At 45.3% G+C, this 15,780-nt stretch overlaps 1 protein-coding gene across 2 annotated transcripts in view; it reads left to right on the top strand.

Moving 5' to 3' along the window:
* The window catches only part of PSD (pleckstrin and Sec7 domain containing), a 216,582-nt gene that overhangs the window by 64,205 nt on the left and 136,597 nt on the right, over positions 1 to 15,780 (top strand). The window lies entirely within an intron of this gene.

The following is a 15,780-nucleotide window of genomic DNA, read 5'->3' as shown; positions in this document are numbered from 1 at the left end:
CAGTGACAGGTGATCGCAATCCTCACCCACTGATTTCAATGGGGCCTGTACTGCTGCCGCCGGCCCCATTAGAGGCAATTAGCGAGATTGCAAGAAGAATGGACATGCCGCGATTTTGTTTTAACGCTGCATCGCAAGCGTTAAACCATCGCAAATGTGCCTGGAACCATTGGAAACCATTGGCTTCACAGTTTTGCGATTTCCCGCAGACTCGCAGGGCTGGGAAATTGTGCAATTCCCTCGCCAGTGTAAAGCCACCCTTAAGCTTACAGTTAACTAAAATCCCCAAGTCCTTTTCCATGTCAGTTTTGCCAAGTGGTTTCCATTTTTGTGTGTAACGGTGACATGCATTTCCCTGTCCATGCGCATAACCATACATTTATCAGTGTTGAACCTCATTTACCACTTTTCTTCTCAAGCCCCCAACCATCTAGATCCATTTGCAACTGCATTCTGGCCTCTCGTGTTAATTACTTTACATAGTTTTCTATCATCTGCAATTATTACTATTTTACTGTGCAATTCTTCTATTAGGTCATTAATAAATGTATTAAAAAGAATAGGGCCCAAAACTGACCCCGGTGGTACCCCACTAGTACCAGTGACCCAATCAGAGTATGTACCATTAATAACTACCCTCTGCTTTCTATCATTGAGCCAGTTGCTTACCCACTTACACACATTCTCACTTAGACTAAGGCCTCATGTCCACTAGAAAAATACAATCCGCGCAGAATCTGCTGCGGATTCCGCGTGGATTTGCTTTAAATGGTATTTTTTGCATGCAGATATCTGCACACATTGCTTTCAATGTGATAGCAATGTTGCCGATCTGCGCGGAATCCACGGCAAAATGGAGCATGCCGCATTTTTTCTCCCGCGCTTAAAAAACGCAATTCTTTTAAAATGCCATCAGCGGGTGCAAAAATCAATTTAATGGACCGCGGATGGCCAATGATTCCCTATGGGCAGAATCCGCTGCGGAATCCGCAATTCCATTTAGCTAGTGGACATGAGGCCTAAGGATTCTTATTTTATATACCAAAGTTTTATGCAGCACAGCATCAAACGCTTTGGAAAAGTCCAGATACACAAGATCCAGTGACTCTCCCCGGTCTAGTCTAGAACTTACGTCCTTGTAGAAGCTGATCAGATTGGTTTGACAGGAGAAACCCCTCATAAACCCATGTTGATATGGAGTTATAAAGCCATTTTCCTTGAGGTACTCCAGGATAGCATCTCTTAAAAACCTTTCAAACATTTTACTCACAATAGAAGCTAGATACAGGACTGTAGTTTCCAGATTCACTTTTCAATCCCTTTTTGAATATTGGCACCACATAAGCCAATTAAGTGGAACAGATCCTGTCATTATAGAGTCCTTGAATATAAGAAACATATAGTATCAAATGCTTAATACCCTTAGTGTTACGGTACTCTGACCCCCGAGCGCCAGATGGGGGGCCCTGAACTTACCGCCCCCCACTGTCCCTGCCTACTTGCCTCGGCCCTGGCTAACCCCAGGCGGACAACTGGACGGCGGTCCCTACACTGGCTAGGGACCTGGCGACTGAACGGTGGAATCTAACTAGCGGGGGACAGAGTGCCGACAGAAAAGGCAGATGGAAATACCAAACAGAAAATGCTGAGCACTAGACAGAGCTAGGGAATGGACGCTGACGAGCAGACTAACAGACTGACTAGAGGGAACTGCAGACAGAACTCACTAGCCGCTGACAGAACCAATAACTGGCAGTGAGCTCAGGTCACTGCCAGCCTTATAACTGAAAAACTCTGCCCATGGGCGGAGAGTGGGAGGGTATATTCCACTTTCTCACAAACGAAATGGCAGCATCCAGGGCATAGTGCAAAACGATAATTTATTCCTCCAAAATCTCGCTACGTTTCGACCCTCTTGAGGTCTTTATCAAGCTTCTTTTGTGAGAAAGTGGAATATATCTTTGCTGGGGTCCTTGCAGGCTCTGATCCCTAAACCCTTGGCGTGCATCCTATGGACTTATTAGTCATCTCTCCATAGGTTTAAAAATCCTGAGGTGTGCTGTAAGTTAATCTAAGTGAATTGCGGAGAGTGGGAGGAGCCAACTCCCCCACTCACAATACAAGAGAGAGGAAGGGGTGCGGGCGGCGCCCTACGGGCAGTCCTGTTCAAGGACTGCGTACATGGCACATGATGTACATTGAACAGCATTGTCAATCATGGAGCACATTCTAAATAGGGATCGTACAGAGATAGGTTAGATAAAAGTATTATATACCTTTCTTGAGAATAGTAATAGAGAGCGCCACAGGTCGGTGTGATCCAGAATTGATGGAATATGTGTAGACAATCACTGTGAAACCTTTTCCTCAAAACTCCAATCCTCTGTGACAAAGGAGAGCTGCAGATACAAAACTGGGGGGTCTGGAGCCAGAACTCCCCCAGGTATAACAGAAAATAGAATGTCAGAAAAAGAAAAAAAATCCGCGCTCAATATGGAGTGAAAGCTGAGGACAACTTCACGTGCAAGGAATAGTTTGTTGTAACACTTACTTGAAAGGAGGTGGGTATGATGCACAGATGCCCCCTCCTATGAGTGTCTTCCACAAGGCAGAGAACTACCGTATATACCGGCGTATAAGGCGACGGGGCGTATAAGACGACCCCCCAACTTTCACCTTATACGCCGGTATTACAGTGGAGAAAAAAAAAATCAGTACTCACCTCCCCCGGCGTTCTGTCGCGCTCCGGCAGGATGTCGCTCGCTCCTCGTCCCCGGCGCAGCATTGCTTTCTGAATGCGGGGCTTGAAATCCCCGCTTCCAGAAAGCTAATACACACGCCGTCAGCCGGTACAGCTATTCAATGACAGCATTGAATGGCTGTGATTGGCTGAAGGCGCACGTGGCTTCAGCCAATCACACTATTCAATGACATCATTGAATGGGTGTGATTGGCTGAAGCCACGTGCGCCTTCAGCCAATCACAGCCATTCAATGCTGTCATTGAATAGCTGTACCGGCTGACGGCGTGTGTATTAGCTTTCTGGAAGCGGGGATTTCAAGCCCCGCATTCAGAAAGCAATGCTGCGCCGGGGACGAGGAGCGAGCGACATCCTGCCGGAGCGCGACAGAACGCCGGGGGAGGTGAGTAATGATTTTTTTTTTTTACACTTTTTTTTTTTGTATTACCGGCGCATAAGACGACCCCCGACTGCAGAGCAGATTTTTCGGGGTTCAAAAGTCGTCTTATACGCCGGTATATACGGTATGTTCCAGGACACATAGTGAAAAATACGATACTTTAATCAGGCAACGCGTTTCAGTGCAATGTACAGCACCTTTCTCAAGCCATATAGACAAACAGATATACAATACATATATTTATACACAATATACAATAAAAACATACCCTTCACACGTTTGTCCGTGCCGTGTTCCCGGCGTCTCGGAGGGTGGGCGTATGTTGATGACGTCAAAATCGTCATGTAGTATCGGGGCGGTATTATAAGACGTACATCTGATACTGGCAGATCGGGGCTTCTATGGGGCAGGATAACCCCTATTAACGTAGCCCTAGTGAATATGTCCAATAAAAACTTGCTAAATGTTAAATATCCCAGAGGGTGAGAGCACTCACCGGTCACCGAGCGGAGGGGGTGGGGTCACAAGACGCATTACGCGTCATTACCAACCCTGATACTCCTCTACCAACAGTGCCAAGGACGGGGGGCGGGGTTTCATGACGCTCCCCTGGGTCATTGTGTCACCTGATCGAGTGACACGCCCCTCAGATGACAGTGAACTGGATGGTTATAATTTAGGGGCTATGTGTTAGCGAAACGGATATGTTTTGATTCACTTCGCATCATTGAACCACCCTGATGTAACAATAATGGTCAAAGAATGGTCATGTAGGGTTGTGTGATATTGAATCACATGACGGAGGGGGTGTGTTTGGAGGGCGTTATTAAAACAAGTGAATAGTAGATCGCGCCCTTCAAGTGACGTAAGGCCGTGTATTAAGGGCTCAAAAAATAGCTTCATGTTGCCATGGCAACCATCATGTGGTGGCGGTCATGTGATCTTGTTAAAAAGATGCTGGCGGAACGGGCTGATTGGTATATTTCTATTCCCATCTAAAAGTAAAGCTACAAAATGGTGACAATTGGTGAGTAGTTATTATATAAATAGTAAATAAATATATATGTATATATAGATAAATAAATAAGATTCCAATATTACACAGTATAAAGATGCATGCGTAATCACTCTATAACCAGTGTTCTCATAACAGCTAATAATAAATTTTCTACAAACATTATAATAATACATCCCCTCACAATATCATTTATGCAAAAAGTTTTTTTGATATATAAACATTGTATATCTCTCTAAAATGAATTAGTCTAGAAATGCATAAATTAAAACTATAAAATTTATATTGAACTTTATAATAAAAAAAATTTTTATATATAAAAAAATTTATATAAAAAGCCTATAGTACTGGTCAAATCTTCTCTAAAACCTCGTTGAGGCCATTAGGCATTAGTGTTTTTAATTTAAAAATCCAGTACATTTCCCTGGCTTTCAGAAGTGAAGCTGAGCCTATTTTTATCTTTTCCACTGGTGTGACCCTGAGACCAAAAGGGTCCCTATTGTGTTTCTCCAGAAAATGTCTTGAAACGCCATGTTTCAAGAAGCCCTTTAAGATATTACAACGATGCATATTTAGCCGGATACGTAGAGGGTTTATAGTACGGCCTATATATCGAAGGCCACAGGGGCATTCAAGGAGGTATATAATATAAGAACTACTGCAATTCAAGAAGGAACTGATTTTGTATGTTGGTTTATCAGAACTGATCGCAATTTCTTTTCTCGCATGTACGATGGACTGACAACACTTCCATCTAGAATGGCCACATTTATACGATCCTTTCAATGAACTTAGGTTCGAAAATTTAGATTTTTTAATATTCATTCCTTTGATTTTCTTTCTGTGCGGGCAAGAGGGGGCTACCATATTTTTTATAGTTCTATTTCTCCGGAAGGTAATGCAGGGGTTGATGGGTAAGATCTTCTGTAAGAAAGGGTCTTCTTTCAGAAGATTCCAATGTTTATATAGGATCTTACGTATATGGTTATGTTGATTATTATACTTGGTGATGAATCTAATAGTTTTCTTGCCCTTTTCGTCTATGTCACCCTCACTCCCCTTATTCTTCTTTGCAATTTTAGTTGGTATACTGTGTACAAGAGCTTTCTCGTATGCTGCATCGACGAGACTCACTGGATATCCTTTCTCTATAAAACGCTTCTTTAGGATTATTGCTTGTCTTGTGAAGTCTTCTGTTTTGGTACAGTTCCTTTTAACTCTTAAAAACTGCCCAAACGGGATGTTGTTTTTCCAGGTTTTAGCATGACAGCTCTAATAATCCAAATAGCTGTTCATATCTGTTTTCTTAAAATGTGTAATAGTCTGGATTTGATTGTCATTAATAGAGATGTCAATATCCAGGAAAGTGGCAGAAGTTTCACTATAATAGTAGTAAACTGGAGACCGCATTCATTATTGTTCAGTTGGGAAATATAGTGTATCAGATCTAACTCGTTACCCTTCCATATGAGGATGATATCATCTATATAGCGTTGGTAAAATGCGATATTATCTTTGTCTATACTCTCTTCGAAGGCACCCATAAACAAATTCGCATAAGCCGGTGTGAATTTGGTACCCATCGCAGTCCCCCTCTCTTGAATATAAAATTGTTTGTTAAACGTAAAATAATTATGATCCAAGATGAACTTAATGCCCTCCAGGATAAAATCTTTCTGTCTGGAGGGCATTCGATTTTCCTTTTCAAGGAATGAACCCACTGCTATCAAACCTGCATCATGCGGGATATTCGAATACAGTGATGTAACATCTATGGTACAAAGAATATATCCTGATTCCCACGAAACACCTTTTAGTTTTTGTAGAAAATCTCCTGTGTCTTTCAAATATGCGGGTAAGGTTATCACTATTTTCTGTAATATATGGTCAATGTATTCAGACAAATTGCAAGTGAGGGACCCTATCCCTGATATTATGGGTCTTCCAGGTGGTCTTTTTTATCTTTATGCACCTTTGGTAAGAAATAAAAGTAGGGTACTTCTGGTTGTTTAGTTGTTAAAAAATTCTTTTCATCTTTAGTCAAGCATTTTCTTTCGAAAGCGTCCTCCACCAAATTCTTTAGTTCAATGATGAATTTCTGTGTTGGGTCCTCATCGAGTTTTCGATAATATCTCTCATCACTCAAGATGCGTTTTGCCTCCATGTCGTAGTAATCACGATCCATTATAACAATGGATCCCCCTTTATCCGCATTTTTTATTACAATCTCACTATTCCTAGCTAGATTATTAATGGATTCTACAAACGTTCTATCACTCCATTGAGTTGATTTTTTCGATTCACAAATATCAGTGAGGTCACCAAGGACTTTATGATAATACGTATCTATAAAGTTACCCTTGCTTGCTGTTGGATAAAAATTATTCCTGGGTTTAAAGTTGGTCTGGACTAAATCTATAGGGTCCTCTACATTTCTTGGCAGGTTCGTAATTATCTCAGTATTGTTAAACTTCTTAATTTCGAAGTGACGGGCTACAGTAAACTTCCTAACAAATTGATTCAAATCAACAAATAATTCGAATAGTTTCGCGTTAGTCATAGGGCTAAATGAAAGACCCTTGGCTAGGGTCTCTAATTCTCTTCTATTTAGCAAGTATTTAGAAATATTAAAGATTCCATGGCGCTCTTCTTCTTCCGTAGTTATTTCTTTATCGAATACTTCCTTTCTGTTTTTTGGCGCTGGTTTTTGCCTCCTTTCCTGCCCCTTCTCCTTTTTGTAATCTTTTTGGGCTGTCCTGTTGGGTCCGTGATGTCTGGTAGAATTGTGTGATCCTCGTCCTCGGGACTGGGGTTGGTTTCGTGATTTTGGAGACCAAACTCCTCGTTGTCATGGGGCTCGGTTGTTTGGGCATGTCCCTGATGAGCCTCTTCGGGGCTGTGTTCTCTTCTACTGTTACTGTTAGAGGGGTTACTATCTTCTGTATGGGATCTAATTCTAACTCCGAATTGGTTGTTGGATTTACACTGGTGTTTGTCCCCTCCTGGGCTATACATAGTTCTTCTAAAGTTATTTGGGGGGTCAAATCGCTGGTTCGAAGTTCCCGAGGGGATATTGATCCCTGCCCTAAAAAAGACGGTGGGGAGGACCCTGTAGAGGATCCCAATATTTTGGTCTCAAGGGTACGTGGAGAAATAATGGGTTCAGTAGTGGCCCTATTCATAGTTGTTACAGTTCTATTAGGCCTCTGTTGTTCTGGATTTACATTTGAATTCATATTAGATCCCCTGGGATTGGCTGGAGTGGGGAAAGTTGTCCACTCTCTCCTTCTGTTGTATTGATTTCGGTAATTGTTATAGAGGGAGTGGTCCCAGCAGTTTCTTTGAGGTCTGTAGGGTCTCCTATCGAAGGCCCTATATTTATTCTTCCTAAATCTGGAAGTGTTATTATACCTATTGGAATAGTTATCATTATTCCTCATACAGCATCGGGAACCACAATCCTCATTATTCCCTACTGAATATTGGGGGCCATTCATATGGTGATTTTTATGTGAAAATTCATTGTGATGGTAGTTTCTTTCATAATTGTTTGAGAATATTCTATTGTTATAGAACGTTCTGGGCCTAAATTGAACATTAGTGTTCGATGGTCTCTGTTCACCTCGAGGGTCAGTTCCCTGTTGGTGCCCCGATGTTTGGGGATGTCCCTGTGCGTCATCCCCGAATGTTGGTTCGGGCTGAACACACTCTATTGATGTTTTCCTCTTATTATGGTCTCTGTTAATAAATTTGGCCCTCTTATATTCCCATGGGAAGGTTTTCTCCAGGGAAAAATCTAACATATCTGTTTGGAACTTCTCTATTTTTCTCTATTTTTTTATATACCTTTCTTGGGTTTTGCTGGCAGTCCAGATGTCCTCAGGTCATCACTCATTGCCTGTACCTTGGCTAGGTGTGTCTCACAGTCTGAATTAAATATCACTATGTCATCATGAAAGGCAGAAACTTATAGTCGATGTGGTCTTAAAACTCTACCTATCAATCTTTTAAAGGTTACCATGGCCCCATGGAGACCAAATTGCATGTTCACATATTGGAATAAAATGTCTGGTGTGGAAAATGCTGTTTACTCTTTAGCAGAATCAGTCAGGGGTATCTGCCGGTATCCCATAGTTAAGTCTAACATCATAATGTAACAAGCTGTACCAAGTCGGTCTATCAGTTCATCAACTTGTGTAGGGAATATGCATCAAATTTAGACATTGAATTACATTTTCTAAAGTCATTTCAAAACCTTATAGTACCATCGGGTTTGGGAATTAATACAATAGGGCTTGACCATTCACTATGTGATTCATCCAGCTCCAACATAGCTTTTATTTCTCTTGTGACTGCCTCTAATTGTGCTTCAGGAATTATATAAGGTTTGACATGTACCTTTACCCCAGTTTGTGTTATAATGCCATATTTTATAAGCATTGTCTGCCCTGGATTCTTGGAAAATAACTATTTGCTACAAATAAGCAACTATTTAGCCTCTTTCTTTTGTACATCAGATAGAGACTTGGCTATGTTTACCTCCAGTATCAACTTTTCGAGAATAGGCAGAGCCAGTTCCGCAGACAGAACTAGCCAGTTTTTCAAGGGTTTTATCAGATTCATGTGCTAAATCTGTTCTGGTTTCCATTTACTTGACTGACAGACTAAATGGGTCACTTCACTCACTTTTTCCTTCACGTCAAAAGGCACTTGCTATTGGGTTAGGACATTATTTTCTGTTGTAGGGATAAGGACTAACACCCTTGCTTCTGGCGCAAATGTACAAACTTTAGCACTAACTGTAATTCTGTCCTGCAGCTTTGAAACATGTTCAATTACACTTTTGTACAGGGTGACTTGTTCTTTCTTTTTTCATTTAGCCACATCTAATAGACCACAAGGATGTCTCCTACACAAAAGTTCAAAGGGTGATGAAAGCCATGTAGATGACTGTGGTACTTCCCTAATGGCAAACAGTAGATAAGGGAGCAAAAATTTCCAGTTGTGCCCAGCATTGTCTACCACAATTTTTGAGGGTCTGATTGAATCTATCAACCAAACCATCAGTTTATGGGTGATTAGCTGATGTGTTGTAGCTGTGAGACTTTGAACATCTTGCATAGTTTTTTTTCATGACCTTCAGTATATAGAGGATATCCCAATCAGTGAGAATTTAATTTGGAATACCAGTCCTACTAAATACATGGACCAGTTCCTTTCAAAATAGTCCGAGATGAGGTATTATGTAGAGATATGGCCTCAGGATTGCGTGTAGCATAATACACTATAACCAAAATTTGCTGGTGTCCACATGCTGACTTTACCAAAAGCTCAACCAAATCCATCCCAGTCCACTCAAACGGCACTTTAATAATGGGCATGGGTACTAAGGGGCTACAAAAATGTGACCTAGGTCCCGATATCTGACATGAGTCACAGTAGGTTTTAATACCACAGTGAAAACTTTTGCAATATCTTTTCTACAGTTTTCGGGACCCCCAAATGGCCACTCATAATGTGTCCATGTGCCAGATCCAGAACTATTCTCCTGTAAGGTTTTGGAATAACTAATGGCAGTGCGGTATCTTTCACCTTTTTAACAATTTGATATAATCAATCATTTTCAAGAGCTGTATAAGGAAAAAGCAATCCTGGCACTATCACTTTTAGATTCTCTCTAGCCCAAGGAAGTGTTGCTCTAATCTGTTTGCTTTAAGAGGCATCTTTTCTGATATCTAGATCAGGCAGGTACTGTTGTATCTTGTCTCCACCAGAATAATAGGTGGCGACATGCTTTGGCAGTGCTGAGTTGAAGGACATGCTCCTAGCAGCTGATTGGCTGCTGCAGACGTGCCCTCCTGAGCTTAACCTCCTGCCTCATTCTCCCGGGCCCCACACAGACATATGCCGCTGGAAGCGGGCCGGCCCTGCTGCTAGAGTGACAGCGGGTTCCCCCTGCAGCGGCCGCAGGCAGAATGGGGAGAGTGACAGCATTGCTGGTGGCAGCACTGATGAGCCAGCACAGCAGGGCCCTGAACAGTGTCGTTCAGAGGCAGCTCAGTGCAGATGGCATGGGACCATGTGAGAAGGTGGGGGTGAGAGAGGCAGAGGGAGGGTGGCGGCTTCAGCGTGGATGGAGGACGCTATGGGAGACCTCTGCAAATGTGACAGGGAGGTGGTGAGCGAAGATGCAACCCCGTCGGTGGCAGCGGCAGGACACTAACAGGGTCGGCAGGAGCTGGCAGCTGTAAAATTTTGAGAACACCGGCAGGGGGAGAGTCACAGCGTCACCAGCAGCTGACAGGGAGGTGTAATACAAACAATAGTAGTTTGTCAGATATGGGTGTCTCTATACACACAAGTCACTGTATAAGGTTTAGATTAACCCAGGGGAACAGACAAGATTGGCGTTTACTAGCGTTACCACACTCTCAGAGTCAAATAGTGCAAATACATTTTTATCATCCATTAATAACTCACACAAATGTCTCTCTGAATCCTCTTCCCAGGCAGCCGTTCACATCACCTGTGCGAACATAGACATATGGTTTTTCAAAATGGCAATAGCGCATTGGTTCAGTAGCTACTGGAAAGTTGGTAGTAATATGGCTCAACGACACCGGAAACATTTTATGGGCCCCTTATTTAGCACAAAATGATGTACTATATCCTCTTCTGTTAATAATGACCCACATGTATGGCTTGCTGTTCAGCTGCTGTTTGAATTGTGGGAGGTTCACCATGCACTGCACCACTTCCTGTAGAATCTAGCGCTCTTTATTTGTCGCCTCTGTCAACAAGGTCGGCTGTGTCATCATCAAGCAGTTTGCATCTTGCAGAGTTGCGGTTGTAGCCTGATGAGCGGCATTTGTACACTGTTCTCTGGTTGCATTCGCTGAAGCCTTTACCACATCATCCAATTTAAATGGTTGCCCGCATCCAAAGCACCAGTTGTAAGGGGATTAGCTTGATAATGCCTTTGCTGGAGTCAAAGGACATGTATCTCTTTTTTACCAAACATGAAATCAGCAGCCAAGAATAGGTATAAAAATGACATTTGACCAACTTTATTAATGAGGCTGTAAGCAAACAAAATGAAACAAAGCAGGAGCAAAATAAATACATCTCCTGACTGGCACTAATGGCAAACAGTAGATAAGGTATCAAAAATTACACAGTATATCCCTCATTACCAGCTAGAGGGCTTCTCCCTGCCAGCTACAATAATACACTTAGCAATTTTCCTCACAGAGCAGCTTTCTGTGTCTCCCAGGTAGGACATCCACTGGTCTGTTAGCTGCTCCTTACTTACTTAATCAGCTAGCAGGTCATACTCTTCCTGTTGCTCCACATAGAAGAAAAACCTAGGGGAAATATATTTTCCCTCTCTAACCACTCCTACCTGCTTGTCATACAGTGCAGAGCTGCAGAATATGGCTTCTAAACCTTCTAAACAGACGCTGTGCGGTACAAAGACTGGACTAGGTGCATGTGCAGTGATGTGCTCGACATCACGCACATGTGCCTAGTTTGGTCTGAGGAATGTTCAGCATGTCCATCTTGGAGCAGGAGATAGCAATCATCAAGCAAGAGTTGAGCATTGTTCCCAAGGGACTAGACTGCTTATCATACATTCTGCTGGTAATTTGCATGGAGCACGTACCGCTATCAGGGCCTGCACATTGGCAGATTTGCATAGCGGGCGTCCGCTTCCGAATTCTGCAGCAAATACCACCCGTAACATACGCCCCCTACACTCGACAGAAACCACCCTGACTAAAGTGTCAAACGACCTCCTGACGGCCAAATCAAGGGGCAACTACTCCCTACTGATCCTCCTTGACCTCTCTGCAGCATTCGACACTGTCAACCACAAATTTCTCCTCAGTATGCTTCACTCCATTGGACTAAAGGACACTGCCCTCTCCTGGTTCTCCTCCTACCTATCTGACTGCTCCTTCAGTGTCTGCTTTGCTGGCTCTCCCTACTCTCCTCTTCCCCTTGCTGTTGGGGTCCCCCAGGGCTCGGTCCTCGGCCCCCTCCTCATCTCCATCTACACTGCCCCGATTGGACAGACCATCAGGAGATTTGGTTTCCAGTACCATCTCTATGCTGATGATACCTAGCTATACACATCCTCCCGGGACATCACAGCAACATTGCTCCAGAACACTACCAACTGTCTGTCCGCTGTCTCTAACACTATGTCCTCTCGCTACCTAAAACTGAACCTCTCAAAAACTGACCTTTTCCTGTTTCTGCCATCTACTAACCGACCTCATCCTGACATCTCCATCTCAGTGTGTGGAACCACCATTACTCCCAGACAGCACGCCCGCTGCCTTGGGGTCATATTCGACTCCAATCTCTCCTTCACCCCCTATATCCAATCTCTCACCCGAACATGTCAGCTGCACCTCAAGAACATCGCTAGAGTACGCCCTTTTCGAACCATGGACATGCTAAAAATGCTCACTGTTGCCCTCATCTACTCTCGGCTTGATTATTGCAACTCGCTGCTGATTGGCCTCCCCTGCTCCAGACTCTACCCTTTCCAATCTATCCTGAATGTGGCAGCCAGGCTCATCTTCCTGTGCAGCCGCTACTTGGACGCCTCTGCCCTATGCCAGTCACTGCACTGGCTGCCCATCAAATGCAAAATACAATTTAAACTCACTACCTTCATCCACAAAGCGCTCCACAGCACTGCGCCACCCTACATTGCTTCCCTCATCTTAATTCACCACCCAGCCTACGCCCTCTGCTCTGCTAATGAAATCAGACTGAGTGCCCCTTTAATTCGAACCTCTCATTCCCGACTCCAAGACTTCTCAAGAGCAGCTTCTGTCCTCTGGAACGCGCTACCAAAAAATATCCCGGCAATCACTGACACACTAAACTTCAGGTGTGCTCTAAAAACGCACCTCTTCAGGAAGGCATACCATATCCCTTAAACCAGGGGTCCCCAACCACCGGGCCGCGGACCAGGGCCGGGCCGTTGGGTGGTTAGCGCCGGTCCGCGGCACCGCCGGGAGCTTTTGCTCTAAACACAAGGCCCGCGGCCCGAATCCGGCCCGCTGCCTTGTGTTATGTGGCCCGCGGCGTGCCGACGCCGCAGACCACTGAAGCGATTACCAGCGGGGGCGCCGCAGCTCCCCGCTGGTAATCGCGCTGTTCCCGGCGCACACTGACGTCTGTGCAGCCAGATTCCCCTCCCCGAGTCCCCTGCTCATTAGTTCCGCAGGAGAGGACTCGGGGAGAAAGCGTTCCAGGCTGCACACTGACGTCCGGGCAAGCAGAGAGGGAGCGACAGCAGGGAGGAGGTAAGTATATGGGTTGGGGGGGGGGGGTGAGGCTACTTATTACAGGGGAAGGGGCTGCCTATTACTGGGGGGGCTGGTTATTACGGGGGGGGGGCTGGTTATTACGGGGGGGGGCTGCCCATTACTGGGGGAGGGGGCTGGTTACTACTGGAGGGGGCTGCTTATTACTGGGGGGGGACCTGCTTATTACTAGGGGGGGGGCTGCTTATTACTGGGGGGGACCTGCTTATTACTAGGGGGGCTGCTTAATACTGGGGGGGTACTTATTACAGGTGAAGGGGCTGCTTATTACTGGGGGGGCTGGTTATCACTGGGGGGGGCTACTTATTACAGGGGAAGGGGCTGCCTATTACTGGGGGGGGCTGCCTATTACAGGGGGGGTCTGCTTATTACGGGGGAGGGGGGCTGGTTATTACTGGGGGTGGGGGCTACTTACTACTGGGGGGGCTGCTTATTACTGGGGGGGGACCTGCTTATTACTAGGGGGGCTGCTGGGGGGGGCTAATTATTACAGGGGAAGGGGCTGCCTATTACGGGGGGGCTGCCTATTACTTGGGGGGGGGCACTGCCTATTACTGGGGGTGGGGCGCTGCCTATTACTGGGGGGGGCTGGTTATTACTGGAGGGGGCTGCTTATTACTGGGGGGGACCTGCTTATTACTAGGGGGGGCTGCTTATTACTGGGGGGGACCTGCTTATTACTAGGGGGGCTGCTTAATACTGTGGGGGGGGACTTATTACAGGGGAAGGGGCTGCTTATTACTGGGGGGGCTGGTTATCACGGGGGGGCTACTTATTACAGGGGAAGGGGCTGCCTATTACTGGGGGGGCTGCCTATTACAGGGGGGGGGGTCTGCTTATTACGGGGGAGGGGGGCTGGTTATTACTGGGGGGGTGGGGGCTACTTACTACTGGGGGGGCTGCTTATTACTGGGGGGGGGACCTGCTTATTACTAGGGGGGCTGCTTATTACTGGGGGGGCTAATTATTACAGGGGAAGGGGCTGCCTATTACGGGGGGGCTGCCTATTACTTGGGGGGGGGGCACTGCCTATTACTGGGGGGGGGGGCTGCTTATTACTGGGGAGGGGGAACCTGCTTATTACTGGGGGGGGGAACCTGCTTATTACTGGGGGGGGGGGCTGCTTATTACTGGGGTGGGGGCTACTTATTACAGGGGGAGAGGCTGCTAATTAATGAGGGATGGGGGCTGTCTATTACTAGGGGGGAGATAAATTATATGCTGCCCTATGTGTGTGCTGGGGGGGGGTAGATTATATACTGCCCTATGTGTGTGCTGCCAGGCGGGGGGGAGGTGTGTGGATATATTATACTGCCCTATGTGTGTACTGCCAGGACATTCTAAATGTCATAATTAAATAAGAATGCACTAAACTCCAACCCCCTTCGTAACCCCGCCCCCTATAACCAAAGCCCCGCCCATGTCTCGCCCAACCCTGCCGGGCCTTGTAAAAATGGTCTTGCTTGAAGCCGGTCCCTGGTGCCAAAAAGGTTGGGGACCACTGCCTTAAACCAAACCCCTCTGTACTCCGCTTGATAACATGCTCCCTGCTCCACAGACTGCAATCCCTGCTAACCATTATCAACCGGCATCTGCAGTCATCCCGATTCCACCACTATACGGCCTGACCATTGTCTCTGTGTATAGCTTCCCTCACTCTCCACCTCACCATACCGTGCACATCTCCAGCCCCTTTACCTTCTGTATCACCCCACTATTTGTAGTATGTAAGCTCGTTGGAGCAGGACCCTCACCCCTACTGTTTCTATCAATTGATTACTTCATGTAACCGTGGTCTTGTTTTATTTCCCCTGTATTGTAAGCGCTGCGGAATATGTTGGCGCTATATAAATAAAGATTATTATTAATATTACTATTGAAAAATGTCAATTGCAATTTTCTGCTTGCAAAGAAAAAAAATCTCAGCATGTTCTATTTTGCGCTGATTGCACGAGGATTGCTTCCATTGATGACAGGCAATGACACGGAAAAAGCAGAGGTTTTAAAAAAAAAAATCTGTACTGTGCATGTTCGACGGTTTGCCATGCGGACCATCTGCAGTACAGGGAAGATAAAAGAAGGTAGGCATGCGCAAATGCTGGCTGGGCACAGAGTCGGATTCCACTGCAGTATTCCGCATGCGGAATCCGACCCACCTGTGTGCAGACAGCCTAAGGCTTTATTCACACGAGCACATATTGGCCGCGTTTTCATGCCCGGCCGATATACGCAACCATCTGAGACATTGGTTTCCAATGTCTTTGTTCACATGGGTGAATTT

This window comes from Eleutherodactylus coqui, chromosome 4 (genome assembly GCF_035609145.1).
Source record: "Eleutherodactylus coqui strain aEleCoq1 chromosome 4, aEleCoq1.hap1, whole genome shotgun sequence".
Taxonomy (NCBI): Eukaryota; Metazoa; Chordata; class Amphibia; order Anura; family Eleutherodactylidae; genus Eleutherodactylus; species Eleutherodactylus coqui.
Note: the sequence above shows the minus strand (reverse complement) of the source record. Positions and strands in the feature narration are given on the sequence as shown.